Consider the following 26,825-nt stretch of genomic DNA (forward strand, 5'->3'; position numbering starts at 1 on the left):
CTGCATCAGGTCACTTCTTGTAAGCAGGGACAAGCAGGTCACCCTGCAGGACAAGGAAGCAATGAGACACACTGCTTCTCAAATTGGTATCCTGCCCAGTAAAATATCCAGCAGATGAGGCAGAACCTCAGTCTGGTCATCTTAACCATCAGAGGGATGGTGGTTGGGCAAGGTCAGACACTTACCTCACAAAAAAAACTATACTTCCAAGAAGTCAGAGCTTGTTCCCTGATCAGTACTTGTGGGGATTTTGCAAACTTGCTAAAGGTGGTGAAATTGAGTGTATTCATCAATTAGATCCATTACATCTATAACCTGCCTTCACTTTCAAGTTGTTTTTTACAAAAACTTTAACATCTTCCAAACTTCATGCTGCATAAATAAAAAGATGTTTGCCTCAGTATTTTTCTGAGGACTTCCCTGGTGGCTCAGACGGTTAAGCGTCTGTCTACAATGTGGGAGACCCGGGTTCGATCCCTGCGTCAGGAAGATCCCCTGGAGAAGGAAATGGCAATCCACTCCAGTACTATTGCCTGGAAAATCCCATGGACAGAGGAGCCTCGTAGGCTACAGCCCATGGGGTCGCAAAGAGTCGGACACAACTGAGTGACTTTACCTTCAGTATTTTTCAGAAATTTGGAGTCAATGCTGTCTACCTCAAGCTTATGCTGGTTAGGATTGGTTCAGCAACCCTCCAACTGGGCTTGCACAAATGTCCCCTTGGTGACCTCTTGATGTCACCGGGCCAACACCTCCACCCTCAGGTGATGATGCCACCATTTCTGCACATGTGTCCCAGGAAGAAGCACGTAGCTTAGTTGCACCTGTGCAGAATGATGATTCTCTTTCCTTCTTCTTTTCTTCAATTAGCTTTCCCCAACCCCCCACATGGGGACTTCCCAGGTGGCTCAATGATAGAGAATCCGCTTGCCAATGCAGGAGCCTCATATTCAATCCCTGGGTAGGGAAGATCCCCTGGAGTAGGAAATGGCAACCCACTCCAGTATTCTTGCCTAGAAAATCCCATGGACAGAGAAGGGTGGTGGGCTGCAGTCCATGGAGTCACAGAGTTAAACAGGATAGAACACACACACACACATACACACACCTCCCCATAACTCTGCTTTATCTCATAAACATCCCAGGGTCCTTGCCTTCCAGGAGGCAGATTTGAGATTGGTTGGTAGGTAAGCTAACCCAGTTGAATAAAAGTTATACCTGCCTCTCTGTAGTTACACCCCACAGGGAGCAACCGTCCCCTCCACCCCTGTAACTCCCCTCACATCTTTCAACCTGAAATTCACCTGTTCACATGTCTCCTCATGCCAAGTCCCATTTTCCTCAAAGTCCCAACTCAACATCTTTCTCCACTAAGTTTTTTCTGACTGCCTCAGCCTGAGACACATTTTCCTCCTTTGAACTCCCTGCCTGATTTCTTTATTTTGCACTTAGACTATGCTAGTTTTGTCTACTTATTTCTGCAGGTAAAGCAAAGCTCTCAGAAGCACCTCTAGGACAGATATTTGCCTGAAAATCCCATGGACGGAGGAACATGGTAGGCTACAGTCCATGGGATCACAAGTGCTGGGCATGACTTAGTGACTAAACAGCAGCTAGGACAGAAACTGCCTCCTCATTCTCTATAATCCCCATCGTTCAAAACCGTGGCCAACCAAAATCATAAAGATAATGGTAATGCCTGCTGTCACTTCTCAACCGTCCATTCCATACCATGATGATCTGAGTGAGAAGACTCAGAACCAAGCATGTGTTCTCATCCATTGCCCTGCTTTCCTTTGAGTCACTGGGTCAAACCTGCTAAAATTTGGCTTCTTAATCTTTAAACAAGACATACATACATCACAGGCATGGCACACGGCTTGGTGAGTAAGTGGCCATGAATGCTTTGAGCTCCCCGGATGACAGAGGCCAGTTATCACTGTTATTCTTCAGTGGATGTTGTCTCGCTCCTGGCATGTTTTGTGAGAAAACAGACTGTTTTGATTCTTCATGTAACTCACTGACCCTTCTGGAGTTCACAGTAGACTCCATGCCCTCAAATAGGATGTAAACTCATTCCTAGATTGGACTGGTCCCCCCTCCTCTTCTTCCTGCCTGAGGCCAGTCTCAGGAATGAGCAGAGAAAACTAGCCACAAAAGGGAGAATGGGCCTGTGTGAAAGGACTACGATGTTACATGCTAGAAAATTCATGCAACGGCAATTGCTAATTCAAAAGACCATTTTAACTTTAACTCATGACCTTGATTCAATCCCTGGACCAGGAAGATTCCCTGGAGGAGGACATGGAAATCCACTCCTGTATTCTTGCCTGGAGAATCCCATGGACAGAGGAACCTGGCAGGCTACCATCCATAGGGTCGCAAAGAGTTGGCTACAACTGAAGCAACTTAGCACACATGCACAGAGCATGATGACCACTGAAGGTTCGAGATACGAACCCTAAAAACACGCCAAGTGTTGCAGTGTCTGAAGGTCTCTGCACATTAGAACAGACCAGAACTTCTCAATTAAATTAAGAAAGGTATGGACTTCCCTGGTGGTCCAGTGGTTAAGAATCAACCTTCCAATACAGGGGACATGGGTTCAATTCCTGGTCAGGAAATTAGACCCCACGTGCCACAGGGCAACTAAGTCCATGTACGGCAACAACCCAGCCTGTGCACCACAAGGAAAGATCCCATGTGCTACAACTAAGACCCAACACAGCTAAATAAATAAATAACAAGAAAGGTAAAACCTGAAACTGTAATTGTCCCCCTGAAAATTTTCTTGGATATATTTGTTAACTACCCCGAACTTCACTTTTCTGTTCTTAAAAAAAAAAAGAGTCCAAGCTCTTGTGAACATGATGGCCAAAAACGGTTTTAAAATGCCTTCTTTCGTTAAGAATTTTAAGAAATTTTCTTCCAATTTACAGTTATAGCTTTTGGGTTGATGATAATGAAAGCAGTTCTACCAGAGATGAGGATGATTTTCCCCAGATTTATTTAATGGGTTTTCAATTAAACTAACATAAATTTTAAAACTTTCAGACTTTTGAAAAATTTAGACAGATGATTTCACTTGAGGGATGGGTTTTGAGCTCTACTTTGTTTTCATTGTTCTGTTTTTAGTCATTCCTTAAGGGCAATATATATTTTCAAAGTGTTATGTCCAAAGTTGTATTTTGGCTCTCCATTCAGGGTGACTCAAGGCCAGTATTTCCCATGATGCTCTCTGGTTTGAGAGTTTAAGAGAATTAACAGTCATAGACACAAATTAATGTTAACAAATGCTGCTAATAAATTATCTGAAAATGAGAATTACTTGACTGAATATTTACTGTGTTTAGTAAATATAATATTAACATCTTAAGGGATATTTATTTTAGTCCAATCATGCAGCAAAATTTATTGACTAGCTCTGTGTTCTGGCCCTATGGTTGGATACAGGACCCCACAGGCTAGTGAGAAAGACAAGTAAGTAAGTTTTGTACTATAACTGACATAAACTGTAAATGCTAAAAAAACACTAAATCCCCTGCTGATGCTGCTAAGTTGCTTCAGTCGTGTCCCCATAGACTGCAGCCCACCAGGCTCCCCCGTCCCTGGGATTCTCCAGGCAAGAACACTGGAGTGGGTTGCCATTTCCTTCTCCAATGCATGAAAGTGAAAAGTGAAAGTGAAGTCGCTCAGTCGTGTCTGACCCTCAGCGACTCCACGGACTGCAGCCTTCCAGGCTCCTCCGTCCATGGGATTTTCCAGGCAAGAGTACTGGAGTGGGGTGCCATCGCCTTCTCTGTAAGTCCTCTAGAAACATTTTAAACTCCAAAGAAGATTTGAGAAGAGGGATGGAGGAGAGAGAAAGGTCAGGGAAGACTTCCATAGTTCAGTGACTCCTCAGTTGAGCTTTCAAAACAAGTACTTGCAATATCGTAGTAACAATGATAGCACAACTATCAGCACTGCATTGCTCCTGGAATTTTTGCATTCACCTTCTCATTTGTCTGGATAGGATCTCTGCATTACAGAAGAAGAATCTAAGTCTTAAAAAGGGCAAGATTACATAGACAGTATGTGACTGTTCCAAACAATCTCAGTGAACTAACCAAAGAAACAAAAGTTGAGGTACATTCAAATTTTCCCTAACTCATCCACCAAGACCAATTGAATTGAGGTCTTATTACTACATACTTCTGAAAAGGGAAAAAAGTCAAGGAGAAAGCCAAGAAACGTATTCATTGCCTCATCATCACCACCCCTTCCCATGTTGTCTCATCTCCCACTCCCCACCAGGACCTCAGAACAGAAGATTTTTCAGTCTGAACACTTTTCCAGGGCAGATGTCTGAGGCTGGTCCTGTTTTCCTTATTCAGAATGAAACATTCAAATCCAGTATATATCCAATATCTTAACCTAAACTTTTTCAGAATGATGTTCACCCTACCTTTTCCAACCTGGAGGAGGAAATGGAAACCACTCCAATATTTTTGCCTGGAGGATCCCATGGACAGAGAAGCCTGGCAGGCTACAGTCCATAGGGTTGCAAAGAGTTGGATATGACTGAAGCAACTTAGCACTTAGCACCACCTTTTACAAAGGCAAAATAATAACAACAATATTCTTCAGGAATCCCCCTGCAGTGGTGAAGGTAGGATTTGACTCCAGCTCTATTTATCTAGAGTCTTATATAAAAGTCCATTATAAATGATTGTTTTTATGGTATCCCAGCCACTTTTTACTTTGCATATGCATTAGCCCAATACCTGAACTCTTTTCTTACAAATTCTATTTCCCAAGACACAGTCAATTTGTGTGTCTACTGCTGCTCCTTCACCAAACTCACAATCCTTGATATGAACATCCCAGAACTATTTACAAGCAAATGCAAACTGCCCAACACTATATTGAAAGGTAGGAAGGCAAATTATATAAGAATAAATGTTGTTATGTAAAACTTTTCCAAAGCAAAATTAAATTGCATTTTGTTCATAGATAACACCGATGTAGAAACATATATTTTTGAATCAACAGAATGGTCAACACACATTTCAAGATAGTGGTTTCATGGGGGAAGGGAAGGTACATGGCATGGAAAGGAAATGAGATTAGGGAGAGATTTACATGGGAAGGGTTAATATCCATCAGTAATGTTCTAGTTTTTAAGCTGAGTGGTGAGTACTTGAGTGTTATTTTGCTAGTCTTTACATTACCAACATTAGCTTACATATGGGAAAAATTCATAATTTTTAAAGCAAGTGTTTATGTCAAGAAAAAGATCAATTTTCAACCTTTACATCAAAGGATGTTTATACATTAAAGCTTACATGTCACTTGTAACCATTGAACAAACAAAATAAAACAAAAATCAAGGGTATCATCTGGCCTGTCTGTTGATGATAACCTCTAAAATATCTTTTTCTCTAATATGGACCAGGTAAAAAATCTCCCCAAGAAAAGCCACCGTGATGTTAAGAGGACAGGATCCAGGGAAGGCTCAGAGGTCTACTTGGTTATCCATTATCACAAAATAGCTGCTTTGAGAGCTGCTAAAACCAATACTAATTACTCCAGGAACCCTGGCTGGTTATTTGCCCCAATTCTAAGGCATTAAAAAGGCAATATGAAATTTTAGAGGCTACCATCAGCAGACAAGCCAAACGATACCCTTGATTTTTGTTTTATTTTGTTTACTAGACCCACTCAGCCATCTGCAGGAGACTGGACTGGGAACACAGCCATTATTTTATTCAGTTTTTTGTTCTCTGGCTTTAATAAATTAATGAGGTGTTAACCAAACTCACACATGATAGACTACAGCAAATTCACAAAGCCTGAGGATCTGTATCTACCCTACCAATCATTGTAATCCCTCCAGGAGCATCTTTTCTCCCCTTCCTAGAATGTATGATGTACCAAGCTACATTAAATCCATCACACACACAAACACTAAAAGAAAAATTCTCTGCGTGTTGAAGACTAAGAGTGCTTCTTTAGGGATACTGATAATTTTATCACTTTCCCATAATGACCATATTAGCTTTACCACAGTTTCTAAGGGAGAATGATATAAAAAATTTGAGGGTGGGGAATAAGAGAAAAATCAAGAGTTCTGGATAGGATCTTACATAAGAGGAAAGATGGATTTGTTTTAACTACTCCACCCAGATCAAGAAAGCAGTAAATTTCCTAATCACCCATGCAGACCAAAAAAAGAAAGAAAAAAAATTATAGATTCTTTCTTGGTTAAAGCCATGTAATCTAGTCCTAACAGAAAGAGAAGCCCTCAAATCAGGCCAGTCAGTTTCTAATTGGTTCTAATGAATTCTTCAACTCCCATAAAGACTGTTTCTCTTCTTGCCCCACAGCTCTCTCAAGGGACAGACTTTCTTCTTCACATTTGGAAATAACTTTCCTACCTAGTGTTCCTTCAGTAATACAATAAAATAATAAAATTATTATCCTAATAATTTTTTCTTGCTGTTTGTATTTAACACATACCTACTAAAATCAAGACATGATGTTTTTTGAGTTCTAAGATGTGTGCTTTAGAGATCAGTTTTCATTCTTCAGATAGAAGAATTATCTATCACAATCATCGATAAGATCAATAACCGATTTTTAAACACTGTGAATTTCAAAATGATATCACGGGGATGAGAAAAAACTGTCTCAAAATTAACTTTTCATCCATATCACAACTGCTTTTAATAAAGTCATGATCACAAAAGAGATGTCTACTAATGAATCAACCACAAGGCATGTGCTAACACATGTTCATAGAAGTCTTGTATATATGACACAACAAACAAGCAGAAAATCCATAGGTGTCTTTCTGAGTCTCATGGTACCCAGAAGGAGGAAAATCCATTTCCTATTTTATACAAAATATCTTAACCTGAGAGCAAAAACATTGGACCTCAGAAGAGCGGACTCAAGTTTGAATCTCCTGGATATGTACACACTGAAATATTTTAAATGGACAACCAACAAGGGCCTACTGTGTAGTACATGGAACCCTGCTCAATGTTATGTGGCAACCTGGATGGAAGGGAAGTTTGGGAGAGAATGAACACATGTATGGGCTTCCCTTGAGGTGCAGACGGTCAAGAATCTGCCTACTATGCAGGAGATGCAGGTTTAATTCCTGGGTCAGGAGGATCCCCTGAAGGAGGAAATGGTAACCCACTTCAGTATTCTTGCCTGGAGAAGTCCATTAACAGAGGAGCCTGGCGGGCTGCAGTCCAAGGGGTCACAAACAGTCAGACATGACCTAGCGGCTAACACTTTCCCTTTTGATACATGTGTATGTATGGCTGAATCCCTTTGTTGTTCACCTGAAACTATCGAAGCATTGTTAATTGGCTAAACTCCAATACAAAATAAAAGGTTCTTTTTTAAGTTTGAATCCTTGGTTCTGATACTGTAAAACTTGAGGCAACCTACTTTCCTGCTGTGAGTCCATTTCCTCATGTGAAAAATGGAGAAAATAATCCTATATCACAGCGTTTTTGAAGATTAAATGAGATGATACAGGTAGGGTCCTGGTTAAAAGTAGATGTTTAATGGCTATACCCCAATACAAAATAAAAGGTTCAAAAGGAAAAAGTAGATTTTTAAAAGTGGTGTCTACCATCTCTGGGGTTTGTTTTGCTTACCCTCCCAACTTTCTAATCTCCCAGGTTTCTAACCTCCAAGCTCATTTCCAAATTGTCATTCCCCAAACTTCTCTGTAGTGGTCAGGACTCTCGTAATCACAGAATACAAATATTCAACACAAACCAGCTTAAGCAAAAAGAGACTATATATATAGGGACTGAGAAACTGAATGTATAAATGGACAATGGTCAGACCCTGTATCAAAAGAGAACTGTGATCCACAGTCTCTGTAGTAACCAACCCAGGAAGTCAAACCACAGCCTCTGCAGCAATCAGTTCAGGACAAACTTGGTCAATAAGTTCCAACTTCCCTAATTTCTTGAATGTGCTTTCAACTTAGGACCAACCAGAGAAAATCAGATATCTCCCCTAACCAATCAAATAGGATGCCCTGCTTCTCATTAACCTGCTCCCAGTTTCTGTAAGCCAGCAATCTCTACAGTAGGGCACACATGAAGCCTTTCCAGTTTCCACGGTAAAGCCTTCCCACTCCTCTGCCCACCCTGACTCTCTACCAAATACAAACACTGGTGGCTGACTTCTTTGCCATAAGCAAGCTCTGAATACATAGCCTTTGCTTGTCTTCATTTGGGTGATCTTTGTTTATCTTACGCCTTGAAAACCGTGGGAGCATGGCTGGATCCAGCAGTTCAAGTGATGTGCCCCTAACTCTTTCTACCCCCATCGCCTGCTTTACCCTTCCTCTGGGTGTCAGCACTCTTCCCCTCTCTAGGGTGCGGATTCCTCCGTACAGGTAGGCAAAGGACCAGGCTTATATGGTACAACGTAGGAGCCAGAGCAGAAAAAGATCTTTACTTCCTCAGTTTCTCTTATTAGTAATATCATCAACCACCATTGTCACTGAGGCCAGCCAATCTCCTCCAGTCTGAATCCTGGCCTCAGCAGGGTCGCAGCGATGCCGCACAAAGCTCCAGCTACTGTTGAGCCTATTCCTTCTCCAGCCCCAACACCACTCACCTGTCCCCTACAAACTGCCCCAGAGAAGGTTCTGGTCAAGGTCACCAATGACCTCAGTTTTCCAAATCCAGCGGTCCATCTATTTACACTCCTCACATTATCCAAATTGACTGTCCACTTTAACCTAGGAAATTACCACAACTAATCCCACAGCTAATTATCTTGCTTCTTACTTAAGAAACTAAAAGCAATCAATATAAAACTGCCTCATTTTCCTATCAGTAACTACCAACCTGGCTTCATCTGTACCAGGAACTCAGCCTTATCTCAATGACAGAACATGCCTGTCCCCAATTCTATCCAAAAACCAAACCCTCCACTTGACAATCAGGCCCTCCCCTTTTACTTTTCTCAAACTCTTTGCTATTAGAGTTAGTCCCTCCCTGTCCTACACCTTCAATTTTTCCTTTTCTATAGGATCATTCCCACCAGTGTATATGCATGCTGTAATATTTCTTTTTTTTAAGTCAAAACAAATCAAAAATCTTCCTTTAATCCACATCCCTCCTCTAATTACTGCTCCATTTCTCTCTTCCTCCAAATGATTACTTATGCTTCCTCTTCTTCAACCCTTTCCTCTTCCAACCCACTCTAATGCAGCTTTTAGTCACCACCTCATCAGCAAAACTATTCTTGTCAAAGTTGATGACCTTCACCTTGTCACATTCAGCATCAGTGCAGTCCTAGTTTACACAGCCTCCAGCATCATGTACACAGTTAGTCCCTCCCTCCTGCTTCACTTTCTTCATCTTTATTCCACAAAATACATCATCTCAAGATGTCTCCCTAGCACAGAACCTTTGCCTCATCTCCCTCATCTTGTAGTGCTGGAGGATGCCCCAGGACTCCTTGTCTGTCCCTCTCTCCAACTAATGGAGACTCACTCCCTAGGCGAGGGATAGGGGTCACATGCAAAATCCCATGACCCATAGGGGAAGAGTTTCCAAATGAAGAGAGTGTTATTGCCAGAAGGAGGTGGGAAAGCCTGCCAGATAAGCCAAGGCAATTATTCCCACAGCCCCCTACTAACTCAGCCCTCAACCATCCTTGTCACCCAGCAGAGGACTTTACCTCCAGCTACACGGAGAAAATCAAGGTGTTAATTTTCCCTATCCTGCACTGATTGTTATCTCTTTTCCTCCAGTTCAAAGCTACCTCTCCATTTGTTCCCTTGGTCCTGTTCTTTCACTGAGATCTTTCCATTAGCCTCTACCCAGCAAGTCCTCACCATCCTAAAAATGTTCTAGCTCCTGCCTGTATTTCTCCTCCTCTTTTTAGTCAAGCTGCTTAGCGGTACAACTCACTATCCACACTTCCTTCCCATTGTCCCCTCAGTGCCATAGCCACCTTCCTCCCGTCCCCACTGCCCTTCTCTGTTAACTGCCCTCCTCTGATCCACACCATTTTGGCATCTCTATGTGCTCTTCTCTGTAAACAGCACGTAAAGTGATCTGAAACAAATAGAATAACTGCATTCTCAAATCAATAGGTCAATGCTGCCTAAAAGATAAGCCTGGAAAAGAACAACAGAGAAATATAGTCCCAATTTTGTATATATATATACATAAACATTTAATGTTGATCAATTTTATGCTAAATATCCCTGGTAGAAATAATCAGCTAAAAATAACTGACAAAGTAAAAAATATTCATAGAAAACTTCTAACAGAATTTTTTTGTTAAAAAAAAAAACTGAAGAATTGCTGCTTTGTTGAAAACTAAAAATTGTCCTGTGAAAAATAATCAAAAGCATGTGAAACTAGCCACAACTAAAATTTTGCATGGTAAAAATTTTAAGAATTAAATTTGACAGACAAGTCAACAATCCTTGACTAAATTTGGGTCTTTAATATTTTAAACAGGCAAATTGGTCTTGATTGACATAATGACTACAGAATAAAACAATGCAACAACTGCAAACTGGTAAACTGTCTCTGTAAATTTCCCATGAAAAAGAATTTCTCCAAAGGAAAATAATTTTGATGAAATACCAATGAAAATGGAAAATAATGGATTATTTTAACAATTCTGAATATAAAATTGATTAAGGCATTGAATTGGCTTTATAGAATTAGCTCCATAAACTATGCTATCAGGAAATTTTACCAAAGTGGGGATAATATTATTTACAATGTTACCTTCACAAAGAATGAACATCCACAGAATCAAGTTAGCAGTGTACTTTCAATTCAGGAAGAGTTTCTTCACCTACCACACTAGTTTAACCATTTGCATACTTTATTTATTTATTGGCAATTACTACTTTGGACTGAAATTACAAAAAGAATGTAATTTAGTTTACATTACATTGGGCAAAGTAGTCTTATACATCTTTGCATCCACAGCAACTAATATAAAGCCTAGCCTTTGTAAATGCTCAAAGGTTGCCTAACAAAAATGAATTCAGTAAGTCAATATCTGAGGAGAGGATTTTTCAAGTTTACTGTACATGAGCCTTAAGGATGTTAGAGTATCCCTGAGATTCTCTTGGTTTCCCATTTGCTTGCCACCTCATGGTTGATAAGTGTCTGCTGTAGTTGCAGACATCACAATCAAGTTCAAGGCAAGAATAAAGGGGCCACCTTGAGTGGTTTCTTTTATAGCAAAAGCTTTCCAAGAAGTTGTCCCATAGACTTTCAAGGATGCCCTACTGGCTAGAACTGTGTTTAGGGCCATCCCTAAATGGAAGAGCAAATGCTATCTTCTCTTGCCCCCTGATGAAAAGTGTAAAAAAGACTGAGAGTGACTGTGGTTCAGCCAAACAACATCAGCCATATTGTGACCCTCAGCAAATCCTCATCTATCCTGTCCCCCAAAGAAGAAAACGAAAAAGAAGAATAGCAATACCTTTATATAGCACTAACCATGTGCCAAGGATTATTCTAAATGCTTCACACCTATTAATTTATTTAATCCTTACAGTAACTCTTTGGGATTCTATTATCATTGTTTTATAGATGAAGAAACTGAGGCATAGATAGGGTCAGCAGGTTATCCAAAGTCACTCAAAAAGTAACAGTATCAAACACAGAATTTGACTTCAGAATCCATGCTCTTAACCCAAACACTCCGTGGATTCAAAAATAAATTCATGGTGAGTCCCTAAATAAGTAGTCACTGTCCGAGGCAGCTGTTAGCAATCTTTACTGCACTGTAACAATGTCACCTAGTAAACAGACCTTCAAATACCTACCTTTATCTTTCAACCTCTCTTTGAAATGCAGCCCCAGCACGGGGTAACTTTTTTAATATGCATTAAAATTCAAAACTTGTCCTGCTGCCTGATTTATTTTGGGTCTGTTATCTTTCATCATACACATTGGCATATGAACCCCATCCACATTGCAGGCTTGACAGGAAAGTCTTGCAAATGAGGTCCCAAGACAACAGTAGCCATGTCCTTATTACAGGCCTGTCTTCCAAAATGGGGGACATATTCAAATTCTCACTGAGCCCCTGAGGCCTCCTAATGACTAAGCCTATTTCTTCTAACTAGGATATGTTCCGGAAGTTCAAACATCCCAAGATAAATTTTCCTTGGAGCTGCACATATGGCAATGAAAAGAAAACAAGGCCAAATGATAAAAATAAGATTTACCTCCTTCAGAGAACCTAAAAAGTTTTTTCTTCCCTAATCACAGCCAAGTGATATTATATCTGAATTATTTCTTTGTCATGGGAATTTTAATATGAAGAACCAGGAATTAATGCCATTACTTTCAATTGTTAAAGAGTTGCTATGTATTTTCAAATTAAAAATAACTTTTCTATTATAACAGAAGCCATATATATATGAATATATATGTATATATACATATATATATATATGTTCATTGGAGAAAATTAAACCAAAAAAGTAAGAGAGAAAAGAATTTTAAAACCCACAATCAGATCATTCATAGAAAACCATCATTAATATCTTGGTATATGATATATGATATTCCCACATCTATATAGGAATATATTATATATACATATATATATTTCCAACAACACAGCTCTACACATGGACATCACCAAATGGTCAATACTGAAATCAGATTGATTATATGCTTTGCAGCCAAAGATGGAGATGTTCTATAGAGTAAGCAAAACACAAGACTGTGGCTCAGATCATCAGTTCATTATTCCTAAATTCAGGCTTAAATTGAAGAAAATAGAGAAAATCACTAGGTCATTCATGTATGACTAAATCAAATGTTTTATGATTATTTAGCTGAGGTGATGAATAGATTCAAGGGATTAGATCTGGTAGACAGAATGCCTGAATAACTATGGACAAAGGTTCATAAAACTGTGCAGGAGGCAGTGACCAAAACCATCCCAAAGGAAAAGAAATGCAAGAAGGCAAAATGGTTGTCTGAGGAGGCTTTACAAATAGCTGAGGAAAGAAGAGAAGTGAAAAGCAAGGGATAAAGGGAAAGATATATACCAAACTGAATGTAGAATTCCAGAGAATAGCAAAGAGAGATAAGAAGACCTTCTTAAATGAACAATGCAAAGAATTAGAGGAAAACAGTAGAATGGAAAAGACTCTAGATCTCTTCAAGAAAATTGGAGAGATCAAGGGAACATTTTATGCAAGAATGGGCACAACCAAGGACAGAAACAGTATGGGCCTGATAGAAGCAGAAGAGATTAAGAAGTGGCAAGAATACACAGAAGAACTATACAAAAAAGTCTTGATGACCTGGATAACCATGATGGTGTGCTCACATACCTAGAGCCAGACATCCTGGAGTATGAAGTCAAGTGGGCCTTAGGAAGCCTTACTACATACAGAGCTAATGGAGGTGATGGAATTTCAGCTGAGCTATTTCCAGTCCTAGAAGATGATGCTGTCAAAGTACTGCACTCAATATGCCAGCAAATTTAGAAAACTCAGCAGTGGCCACAGGACTAGAAAAGGTCTTTGCTTCCTGATCCCAAAGAAGGGCAATGCCAAAGAATGTTCATACTACTGGATAACTGCACTCATTTCACATACTAACAAGGCTATGTTCAAAACCCTTCAAGCTAGGCTTTAGCAGTATGTGAACTAAGAACTTTCAGATGAACAAGGTGGATTTAGAAAAGGTAGAGGAACCAGAGATCAAATCACCAACATTAGTTGGATCATAGAGAAAGCAAGGGAATTCCAGAAAAACATCTTCTTCATTGACTACACTAAAGCCTCTGACTGTGTGGATCACAACAAACTGTGGAAAGTTCTTAGAGATGAGAATACCAGACCACCTTACCTTTCACTTGAGAAACCTGTATGTGGGTCAAGAAGCAACAGTTAAAACTTTACATGCAATAACTAACTGATCCCAAATTGGGAAAGGAGTACATCAAGGCTATATATTGTCACCCTGTTTATTTAACTTATATGCAAAGTACATTATGCAAAATGCAGGGCTGGATGAATCCCAAATTGGAATTAAGATTGCCTGGAGAAATATCAACAACCTCAGATATGCAGATGATACCACTTCCATGGCAGAAAGTTAAGAGGGCCTAAAGGTCCGTCTAGTCAAGGCTATGGTTTTTCCTGTGGTCATGTATGGATGGGAGAGTTGGACTGTGAAGAAAGCTGAGCGCCAAAGAATTGATGCTTTTGAACTGTGGTGTTGGAGAAGTCTCTTGAGAGTCCCTTGGACTGCAAGGAGATCCAACCAGTCCATTCTGAAGGAGATCAGCCCTGGGATTTCTTTAGAAGGAATGATGCTAAAGCTGAAACTCCAGTACTTTGGCCACCTCATGCGAAGAGTTGACTCATTGGAAAAGACTCTGATGCTGGGAGGGATTGGGGGCAGGAGGAGAAGGGGACGACCGAGGATGAGATGGCTGGATGGCATCACAGACTCGATGGACATGAGTCTGAGTGAACTCCGGGAGATGGTGATGGACAGGGAGGCCTGGCATGCTGCGATTCATGGAGTTGCAAAGAGTCAGACATGACTGAGCGACTGAACTGAACTGAACTGAAAGAGCCTCTTGATGAGGGTGAAAGAAGAGAGTGAAAAAGTTGGCTTAAAACTCAACATTCAAAACATTAAGATCTTGGCATCCAGTCCCATCACATCATAGCAAATAGAAGAGGAAAAAATAAAAGCAGTGACAGATTTTATCTTCTTGGGTTCCAAAATCACTGCTAATGGTGACTGCAGCCATGAAATTAAAAGATGCTTGCTCCTTAGAAGGAAAGGGATTACAAACATAGACAGTGTATTAAAAAGCAAAAACTACATTGCCAAGCACTAAAGAATTGATGCTTTTGAACTGTGGTGCTGAAGAAGACTCCTGAGAGTCCCTTGGACTTCAAGGAGATCAAATCAATCAATCCTAAAGGAAATCAATGGTGAATATTCACGGGAAGGATTGACGCTGAAACTGAAGCTCCAATAGTTTGGCCACCTGATGGGAAGAGCCGACTCATTAGGAAAGACCCTGATGCTGGGAAAGTTTGAAGGCAAAAGGAGAAGAGGGCAGCAGAGGATGAGATGTTTAGATGGCATCACCAATTCTATGGACATAAATTTGAGCAAGCTCTGGGAGATTGCGAAGGACAGGGAAGCCTGGCATGCTGCAGTTCCTGAGGTTACAAAGAGTCAGACAAGGCTTAGTGACTAAACAACAATAACAGCATATACATATATATAATAAATCCCAGGTGGATTCCTATTAGGTTCCATATTGACAACTACTGTAATTAGATAGAGTTAGTTCTCAGCTTCCAGGCAGTGTCATTGAATACTCGGCCTGGAGGAGTATAGATGGGATTGAACTGGCAGCAGACTTTTAGCAGGAAGCTGATAAGAGCAAAAGGAGATAAAGGTACTGAATTGCAGGCAAGGATCCTTAATCATAGGCCAGACCCAAAGGAGGTAAGGCCAATTCCATTTGTGCCCCAAGAACCAGTGACACTTGACATAGCGGTAGTATCAGGTATTTCAGGAATTCCACCTGATAAGCAGATGGGTAACAGAATGGGACCACGCCCTGAGACATGGTAGCATTAAGGCTACCAACACCAATAGGCTGTTGTCAACCTTCGGAGACACAAAGCAGGGGAACCTCCCCAGCAAGACCAGGAACAGAGTAGGGTGAGAGTAGCTTGGAGATCCAGACAAGGGTAAGGGGGCATCAGGACAAAGAATGACTTTCAGGTTTCTGGTTTTATGCAGCTGGATAGATTCTGGCGCTTTTTACTGAGAAAGGGAACTTAGAAGAGGACAGCCTGAGAAGGGAAGCGGCAAACTTACCTTTGCACATGTGAGCATGGGTGCCCTCTGGAAGAGCCAGACAAAAGTGCTGAGAAGGCAGTTAAATAATAGGTGGATCTGTGTGTTCATGAACAGCTCTCTGGCCAAGGGAGATAACGTCCAAGAGGCAAGAATTGCCCTGCCCTGGGACTGGGTTGAGTGGTCCCCACTTACACTGAGGCTCAAGTCCAAGGATATGCCTCTGTATCCAGGGATGTTAGTAATGATAGTGGTAAATGTCATGATTCCATATTTAATGTTAATATTATGACAGCTAGGATTTATCAAGTTTCTGTTATATGTTAGGCATATGGATTATCTCATTTAGTCCAGACACAATCCTCTAAGGTGTGAACCATCAACATTATTCTCTCCATTTTAGAAAGGAACCTGAGTCCGAGAATTTAAGCGGTACAAAGTCACAGGTGGTAAGCACAGAAGCAGGGCCCAACCCAAGCGTGTCAGACCTCCAGAGCTGAGCTTGTACACACTGACAGCAACCTGCTGGGAATAAACTCACAGGAGGGACTGGTAGTCTGGGCTCGGGGCAGAGTTCAGCCCAGCACGGGGGTACTTGCACCATCTGAGTGAGGAAGGCAGCTGAGGGAAGCCAGAGCTGGGAACTTAGCAACAGTGACAGTCTTGGCAGGGGGGGACATTTGGGCAGATTAGTTAGGCCTTTCGTTGCTGCCAGTATTATCTTGACACAAATTCCTCCATTTTAGCACACCTGGGATAATGTGGAGATATATAGGCAGAGCCTAATGATTAAGCTAAAAATGAGTGTCTCCCTAAATCAGTGGTTATTAAATTTTATATGCTTAAGACTCCATAGGGAGGTTGTTAAAATGCTGATGCTACAATCCCACCTCTAGAGACTCTGATTCAGTAATTCTGAGGTCAATGTTTTTACAAGCACCAGGTGATCTGGTCTGGATGGTATTCAGATCATACCTTGAGAACCTCCTGGAAAAGCTTTCTCTTCTTGGCCTTTTATCAAAAGCAGTTCCAGTGTCCCTGCTAATTCTCATGAAGTCTTATCTATGAAGAGGAAGGAAGTTTGCAATGACATGCAGCAACACTTACAGGAGGTGGGAGCGACATCTCAGAATCTTTCACACTGCCTGTATCCCTGCTCACAGTAAAATACCACAAGGACCCTCTTCTCTACTGCAAGGACCCTCTTCCCTATAGAGCAAAAAATCTTCGGCACCCAATGACAGGTTTAAAATGCTCAGAAATGATCAATAGTATTGGGGGAAATTGTTTCATTGACTCAAGAGAGAGAAATCTCAATTGATGATTTCAGTTTTTCAATGGAATAGCCAGTTCTCTGACCCTAGAGACGAAGTGCCCAGAAACCAGACTTCCGAATGTCAATTCAATGAGAGGCCCTCTTCCTAGAGGGTGGCAATGAGACAATTTGGGATGGATGACAGGTACACAGTCCTTCCATAGCTCTCAGGTGAACACATGACTGCATGGTGTGCTGACTCCCAGGTTTCTCTTTTGCTATTTGTCTGTGGGTTTTCCCCAGATGACATATCGATTCTTTTTTTTTTTTTTTTTTTTGGCATATCATCACATAAGGTTGAAAACACAGGCAACTTTTTTTCATCTTTGTAACATGAATACCTATCTTAGTAGGTTCAAATACCAATTATGTCTACCAGTCTGCCCCCCACAAAAGTGAAAGGTACAAACAGATGAAATATACGAGGGCATTCAAAACTGTAAAGAAATAAGATGAAAGCACTGGCTTTAATTCTCCCAGTGTAGCAGCCAGTGGCAGTGCTCACTCACTTGGCTAACCAGAACACAGGGTCTTACACATAGTGCTGCTCAAAGGTTCTCAAACCATTGGATTGCAAAAGGAGTCACCACCCAGAAACTTCTATAGCAGTTTAACAATGACATGCCACCCAGGTGCACAATTAGCAGACTCATCTCCTTGAACAAGCTATGGATCAGTCCAGGTATGGAGATCACCTAGTGAATTTCAGGTGGGGTGAGATGAACATCAGCACAGGTACGTGAAGGATCGGAAAAAACCAACTTGGTCCTGTGTCTCGGAGGGTTTGATACCAGGAGACATGACACCTAGCGACACTGGGAAATAGTGAGGCTTCATCAGGAGACCTAACTCTAGTTTCGGAATGTAAGGGCCCAAATTTCCATAATAGCAGGTGGCTTTCTCCAGTTGCTATTTCTCAAGTCCCATTTAAATGATTTTATGTTCCAGAAACAGTGTTGAATACTTACAACAAAGCTTGTATAACCTTGGTTTGAAGACTATGGGTGAAGACAGGAAATGGCCTTATGAACCAGAAAGCAAATTCCTGAACCTCAAGCACAATCTTAGGCAGGAGAAGGAACCGACCCAGGACAGAAAGCAAAAGCAGACCAAGATTAAGTGACAACTTTCACACCAGAAGTAAGCCAGAAGTGAAAAGGGCAAGCTATCCAAACATGCCTGCATCCTTGATGGAGTCATTCCCAGGAGCTATTCAACTTGTGAGAATTCTTTTCTTCACACTCACAAAAGTGTTCAGAATGTGAGGCTTAGGGTCTGACTTTGAATCCCAGCTCCAGCATTTACTCTATGTGTGCCCTTGTGCAAATGATTTAACCCTGCTGAGACTCTGTTTTCTCAGCTATGAAAATGGACGATAATAATAATAATACCTTTATCACAGTACTGTTATGATTACAAGAAATTTACATTAAAAATTATTAGAAGAGTAATTCACATTTAGTGAATCTTTTAATACTACTGACCATTATTATTACGACCATTTAAGAAAAAAATTTCATTTTAAAGAAGGAAGAACTTCTTTAAAATGACTGTCTCGATTACTTTCAAGACCTGTAGTACAAAGCAATTGTCTTTCATATTTGAAAAGCTAAAATGTATCATTTAGACTCTCAAAAGGCAACCTACATAGATCATCTATATTTCTCATAAAACCACAAGAGATCAATTACTAACTTCTCCAAGCTCACTTCTCTATGATGTTTCTTACTGCCTATTTTCTAAGTCCCTGGAGGAAGGGAGAAGATATATGTTTATACTTACAAATTCATAGACTATTACCAAAGGAGCACGTGGGAAAGAGGGAATGGTGAGTGTATCCAGTAAGGATCAATACATTGCTGAGGAGAGAGGGAGGAAGAATTATTTTCCACTCTATATCTTTTTTAATATTTTCTAATTTAAAACCATAGGCACATATAATAATTTAAAATTCATTTAATTAAAAAAAAATGCTCAGGACGATTTAGTGTAATGTGAAAACTACTAGACAAGGATCCAAGAGATCCGGATTCTATCGCTTATGTACTATGAGATCATGGCGAGACACTTTATATCTTCTTGGATTTCACAGTTGTAAAATAAAGAAAATAATGCCTCCCAAACCACCTCATTGGGTTTACATGAGGGTCAAGTAAGATTACAGAGGCAAAGCTGCTTTCCAGAGGACAAAGCATTACACAAATGTAAGATATCCTTGTTGTTATTGGAATCCATCCTCCTCAGTTGTTTTGGCTCCTAGGACACAGAAGATGGAAAAGTTTGGCTTAGAGAATCAGGAATCATCCAACAATATCCCAGAGATGTGACAGGAAGAGCTAAGAGCAGGTAGCCAGCAAACAAGAGTCTATTGTGGAGTGACCATCCATAGGGATCTCATCCAATAGTTTTACTTTTTGGACCTCAGACCTCTGGAGTTTGACAGCATCTATTCACTGGGGATGCCTCAACATCTTGGCATTAATGACAACACTTTGACCTAAACATCACCTCCCCATGTCTTACATCGATAGATGAGATGAATTCCAAATGGAGAAACATGCCATTGCCAATCAGAAGAAAGGTGAAAGACCCAGCGCTAACTATCTGACCTCTCCAACCACCAAAGGAGGTTTTACAAACAAGAGGAATTCCTCATCACAGACGGCCCTGTCATTAGATAGGACAACCCATGATGTCAGAGAGAAAAACATCAACTAGGGAGCAATTTTTGAACAATCTAAGGACTTCACACTTCTAGCGCTGGAGCTGAATGCTGTGGGCAGCCTCCCTCAGCTCCACTAAACAGCTCTCTTAAGTCTCACAAAAGTTCTTATTACATGAAGACATTTCTAAACCATCATCTGAGAGGTTCTCCTTTCTAAAAATTCACATATAACAGCACTGTAAGAAGCTATTTCACTTTTACAAGCTTTGCCTTGTCAGAGTAAACCAATACTTAGTAAGCATTTATTGTGTATCAGACTCTTTCAGACATGTAATCTTGTTTGTCCATTGAAACCTACCCCAAAAAAGCCTCAACTAATCCTGTTTTATAGTTAAGAAAACTGAGGTTCTGAGAGTCCTAACAGAATCTGTTCATAAATGTCCAGCTAAGTTCTGAATCCAGGTCCCCAAATACTAGATCCAGAGTTCCTTCTCCTTATTCTGATGCCCCCAAATTAAACTGACCACAGAGTACTCTCCAACACTGAAACATTATAAGTGAAATGTTTAGCTATACTATAGAAAGAGCTAAATTTAAAGCAAAATTCAGACTGTAAATCAGATCGTTCAAGTTAAGGCATAAGTTTAAAATATATAAAGGCCAGAGGCAGTGTGGGCAATGGTTAAACTTCACCTAAATTCTGTTACATCATTCAAGTTAAGGCAGAAGTTTAAAATATATAAAGGCCAGAGGCAGTGTGGGCAATGGTTAAACTTCACCTAAATTCTGTTACATCAGTGCTAGAGGAGATTATGTCCCCTCTTTGGACCACTGTACACTGTTGTGCAGGTTGCACACTGCATAATAGTAAGCTTGGATGTTGCCCCCTAGAGATGTCAGTATATATCCTCAGCAACTGTCCACAGCAGTTTACTTTCTCTTGGATATCACTTGCAATTGTGACTACAAAACATTAAAATGTAATCCTGTTTGGAAAGATGAACTCTCCAAATTCCAAATCCAGGAAGTTTAATTATTATTTAAAGGCCCAATGTGAAAAAGAAACCGCCCCCCCCAAAAAAAAAAAAAGATTTTAACACTAATTTTAAGCCTGGAGATTATCTACAATTTTCTATTCAGAGAAGAGTTGGAGGAGCCAAAGAACACGAGATGTGGAAATGATCACATCACTTTTTTATTCAGATGAACACAAAAACAAACACACCACTTTCCAAATAAACCATCCTCCTTGTCCCAGTCCTAGAGCTCCAAACCCCCTGAAATCAAGCTGTTTTACTTATTCAAACCATGGGATATGCAAAAGATGTCAGGGAGTTATATCATTATTGTCACATCTTTGCATTTATCTCCTGAAATTCAGGGCCGAGGAACTGAACCAGAGCAATCCCAATTTCTCACTTTCTATTGTTGTAGAGGATACGATCTCCCATGAAGATTACAGGAAGTATCTGGACTGGAACCATCAGGGTTCTGTGGGCAAGCAGATGGCACACTTAAAATAAGATACTGTAAGGAACATTTACTTACAAAGCTACAGGTATAAGAGGAACCACAGGGACAATACAGTAACATGAGGCTTATTAGTAGCCAAGGTGTTAGGCCTAAAGAGGAGAAAAAGAAGTTAATAGAGCCTAGAAGGAGAGAGTGTATACAGGCCATATCTTGAGAAGAGCTGTGACTCATGGGTGGATGGATACAGCAATCCAAGCAACCTAACAGCAGGGAACCTGGGAACAAATGCTGGTTCTCATTCATCCCTTTCCTCTGATCTGCTGGGACTCCATACTGAACAGACACAACTGGAAGCCAGAAGACAGAGATACCCTTTGTGTGAACCATGTAGTTGGTGTGCAGTCAATAAGTTGTGTCTGGCTCTTTGAGACCCCATGGACTGTAGCACACCAGGCTCTTCTGTCCTCCACTATCTCCCAGAGTTTCCTCAGAATCATGTCTATTCAGTCTGTGATGCTATCTAACCGTCTCAAACTGTGTCACCCCCTTCTCCTCCTGCCCTCAATCTTTCCCAGCATTAGGGTTTTTTTCAATGAGTTGACTCTTCACATCAGGTGGCCAGGTCCTAGAACTTCACCTTCGGCTTCATCATCAGTCCTTCCAATGAATATTCATGGTTGATTTCCTTCAGGATTGACTGATGTGATCTCCTTGCTGTCCAAGGGACTCTGAAGAGTTTCCTCCAGCACCGCTATTCAAAAGCATCAATTCTTTGGTTCTCAGCCTTCTTTATGATCCAACTCTCATATCCATACATGACTACTGAAAAAAACAGCATTGACTATAAGAACCTTTGTTGGCAAAGTGATGTCTCTGCTTTTTAATGTTTAGTGGGATCCATATGGATTAGCTTCTCAGAGCAGAGCCAGGTCAGGGTTAGGGGAGGGAGAAAATGGGGGAGAGAGATAAGGAGAGGTGCAGGTGACTATAGAAGGAAGTCTGGAGGGGGCATAGGCCCACCCTCCCCTGCCCCACTGCAGGCACAGGCCCCGCTGGGGTCCCCATTGTTTGAAGGGGCGGGGCGACACCCCCAGGAGCGACCTGAGGGCCAGACTGTGAGGTGGAAAGGGCAGCGCCCCCCCCCCCCAGTGTTTGTGCGGCTGCCCACGGAAGGCTGACACCCCACAAGAGCCGCCCAGTCCTCTAGGCCCAGGGTGCGGACGGCTTTGGGTGGCAGGAGACTGGGAGCGAAGGAAAGAGGGTTTTCCTTGCCAGGGAATCGTGTAGAGTACGCTGCCAGTTTCTTGGCTTCTCTTCACCTTGGCTTCCTCTATATCCAGGTGAAGGAACTGGAGAAGCGTGCCTCAGCCAGGCTTTTGAGTTGATTCTCAGCCCTCGATCAAAAGAATCTGTCCCAGGATTTCCCCTTTCCCCTCCTAAGAAGGATCTTTCCCTGGAGGAAATTCAGAAGAAATTAGAAGCTGTAGAAGAAAGACACAAGTCCCAAGAAGCTGAGGTCTTGAAGCAGCCTGCTGAGAAACCGGAGCGTGAGAAAGAAGCGCTTCAGAAAGCGATAGAGAACAACTTCAGCAAAATGGCGGAAGAGAAGCTGACCCACAAGATGGAGGCCACAAAGAGAACCGAGAGGCACAGAGGGCCGCCAAGCTGGAGCGTTCGCAAGAGAAGGACAAGCACACTGAAGAAGTACGGAAGAACAAAGAATCCAAAGATCCTGCTGATGAGATTGAAGCCGACTAATTTGTTCTGAGAACTGACTTTCTCCCCCTCCCCTTCCTAAATATCCAAAAACTGTACTGGCCTCTGTATGCAGGTCAGGAAGCAACAGTGGGAACTGGACATGGAACAACAGACTGGTTCCAAACAGGAAAAGGAGTCCGTCAAGGCTGTATATTGTCACCGTGCTTATTTAATTTATATGCAGAGTACATCATGAGAAACGCTGGACTGGAAGAAGCACAAGCTGGAATCAAGATTGCCGGGAGAAATATCAGTCACCTCAGATATGCAGATGACACCATCCTTATGGCAGAAAGTAAAGAGAAACTAAAAAGCCTCTTGATGAAGTGAAAGAGGAGAGTGAACAAGTTGGCTTAAAGCTCAACATTCAGAAAACAAAGATCATGGCATCCAGTCCCATCACTTGATGGGAAATAGACGGGGAAACAGTGGAAACAGTGTCAGACTCTATTTTTCTGGGCTCCAAAATCACTGTAGATGGTGATTGCAGCCATGAAATTAAAAGATGCTTACTCCTTGGAAGAAAAGTTATGACCAACCTAGATAGTATATTCAAAAGCAGAGACATTACTTTACCAACAAAATTCCATCTAGTCAAGGCTATGGTTTTTCCAGTGGTCACATATGGATGTGAGAGTTAGACTGTGAAGAAACCTGAGCATAGAAGAATTGATGCTTTTGAACTGTGGTGTTGGAGAAAACTCTTGAGAGTCCCTTGAACTGCAAGGAGATCCAACCAGTCCATCCTAAAGGAGATCAGTCCTGGGTATTCATTGGAAGGACTGATGCTAAAGCTGAAACTCCAATACTTTTGCCACCTCATGTGAAGAGTTGACTCATTGGAAAAGACTCTGATGCTGGGAGGGATTGAGGGCAGAAGGAGAAGGGGACAACAGAGGATGAGACGGCTGGATGGCATCACCGACTCGATGGACATGAGTTTGGGTAAACTCCAGGGGTTGGTGATGGACAGGGAGGCCTAGCATGCTGCGATTCATGGGGTCGCAAAGAGTCAGACACGACTGAGCAACTGAACTGAAATGAATTGAACTGAACTGAACTGAATAGCATCTCCATCCATTTCTGACTCTGTGTTTCACCTTCACGCACATGGCCCATTAACAGACTTCTGGATTTTACTCAATCTGTTTTTCCGATTTTGAGGACAGAGATCTAAAGTCATCTTCACAAATACAATCCACACTTAAGCCATTCATCCTTTAGCACATAGCCCCTGGGAAAATCATGTTTGAAAAGGGTATTACCTTTAAATAATAAAGATCATGTTTATTTTTATTTGTGGGAAAAAGTATGTTTAAGTCCTCTCAACTCTCCTTGAAGAAAGTCCTATAAATTACTCCCTCCAGCTTGCCCAGTAGGGCCATGAGACACTGTGATCTTGGCCTTTGGGAGTTTGATGGAAAATAGTGACATTGCTTGGGTCACATGTTCCTGTTTCATTAAACTTTCATTTGACTGCACCCTGATTTCTTCCTGGAATCACATTTTAAGTCCTCTCCTCAGTTATTCCACCAAAACTTGGAGGTAAAAGGCTCAATTACCTCAGCCAAGGAGCACTGTCTGCCCAGGCAGCGATCCCCTCTCCATTCCACTCCAGGCCACTCAGGGAGCCCTTGGATCCCTCTAGAGCAGGGGTCCACAATCTCTGGGATCTGATACCTGATGGTCTGAGGTGGAGCTGATGAAATAATAATAAAGTACACAATAAATGTAATGCACTTGAATCTTCCTGAAACCAACCCTCCCCTTCCTAGGCTGTGGAAAATTTGTCTTCCATGAAACTGGTTCCTGGTGCCAAAAAGGTTGGGAACCACTGCTCTGGAGACACCTCATCAAGCCTCAAAATCAAAACCTTTATAGTATGTGGGCCCATGGGAGGGGGAAAGTTGAGGAACACATCCTCCACCGGCCTGGGGATGAATGCTATCCCTTTGTTTCTCTGTAAACTTGACAGAGAGGTAGGATTAAGGTCAATAAATGAACTGTCAATCCAGAAACAGCACTCTAGGAAATACCGTGTTTCACTGAATCTGAGATGTCTAAGAATTTGTAGGCCACATCACTATTTTATGAATCACTGAGAAAGAAAAAGTACCACCAATCAGTGACATCAACTCCCTGCTTCTTTGAAATTGACTTACTCTAAGGGCTTTTAGAACTCCTTCTGCCCTAAGGGGCATCTCTTGCTCTGTTCAGGCAATTCTTTTGCACACATTTCAGTAACACATGTAACACAGCTCCAGCTACTTAAGGACTCTTTATTTCTTACATCCCATAAAACCCTTGAAAACTACGAAATTGCAGCCATTCTGCCAAGATGAATATTTTGCCTCATTGCTCTGTTTTGTGCCTTTGTGTACACAATTACTTGTTTCCAGAGCTGAATCATTATGCAAACTTTCCGAAAATATTTTAAACAGCACTAAATAGTACCAACAATGAGCATAACTCAATTAAAATGAGGATTCTGTGACCACCAATGACCAAGTTCATACCTCCCCAGGAAACAGGAACCACTGCCTCGCTGGTGGCAAAATAAAACCCACCACTTGTAAATCATCTTAATTTTGGCGATGCTGAAACACATGTGGGAAGGGGGGTGGGGCACATATTAGAATCATTGAAATATGATATATGTTTCAATATAACTATGTTTTACTTGCTAGTACTCTATAGTAAGGGTACATTTTGAAACATTTGACCTTAGAAGGTATGTGGGTTGGGTTCCAGCAGAAAATAGATGGCACAAGTAAGAAGGGGTGATTAAGAGAATTTCATGAAGATATTATTTTATCAAGGTATAAGTAGGGTTAAAGAAAAACAGCAAGCATCTCTGGCTAGCAAAACCAGAAGACTGCTATGACCTTTGGGCCTCAGAATGTAATAGAAAAGGGTTTATGTGAACCCAGAAAAACCCTCAGTGTAGAAGGGAGTCATTCCAACAAGAGCCAAGGCCTTTGGTAGAGGAAGGCAGCTTATTCCAGGCAACCAGACAGGCAGGGAATAGAAAGCATAAATATCCTGACCCTCTGTCTGTCTGTCCTCCAGTCTCCTGCCTTTGCCCACGCCACATCTGGGGTGGAGGTCACCCACAGAACCAGCCCGCCAGAGCAGAGGGCAGGGTAGACTTTGGAGTGGGCGTGAAAGAGAATCCCAACACTGAGGGTCCACCAGAAAGCCAAAAAGCTTTAAAGTTTGGGATTTTGTGGTTGCCTTATAACACTTTTATGATCAAGGTAGACATTTCATAGCTCCTAGAAGAAAATGCGGAGAAGGCAATGGCACCCCACTCCAGTACTCTTGCCTGGAAAATCCCATGGATGGAGGAGCCTGGTGGGCTGTAGTCCATGGGGTTGCGAACAGTCGGACACGACTGAGCGACTTCACTTTCACTTTTCATTTTCATGCATTGGAGAAGGAAATGGCAACCCATTCCTGTATTCTTGCCTGCAGAATCCCAGGGACGGGGGAGCCTGGTGGGCTGCCATCTGTGGGGTAGCACAGAGTCGGACACAACTGAAGCGACTTAGCAGCAGCAGCAGAAGAAAATGACTATGAACAGAAAGGACCTGAGATTTTGAACTTGATTGCCCATTCGTCTGAGTGTCAGATCAGATCCAAATTTGTGTTCTGAAAAAAAAAAACTTATCTCTAACTCTAGCTGCTTCATCTGTATAAGATTGAGATAGGTAAATGGTAGCTAGACCGATATAGACAAACACAAGCTAAC

At 41.5% G+C, this 26,825-nt stretch overlaps 1 pseudogene; it reads left to right on the top strand.

Annotated features, from left to right (window-relative positions):
* Positions 1-23,074, top strand: part of LOC138094319 (uncharacterized) — an 82,793-nt pseudogene extending 59,719 nt beyond the window's left edge.
* Positions 23,075-26,825: the final 3,751 nt, after the last annotated feature.

Source organism: Capricornis sumatraensis, chromosome 18, assembly GCF_032405125.1.
Source record: "Capricornis sumatraensis isolate serow.1 chromosome 18, serow.2, whole genome shotgun sequence".
Taxonomy (NCBI): domain Eukaryota; kingdom Metazoa; phylum Chordata; class Mammalia; order Artiodactyla; family Bovidae; genus Capricornis; species Capricornis sumatraensis.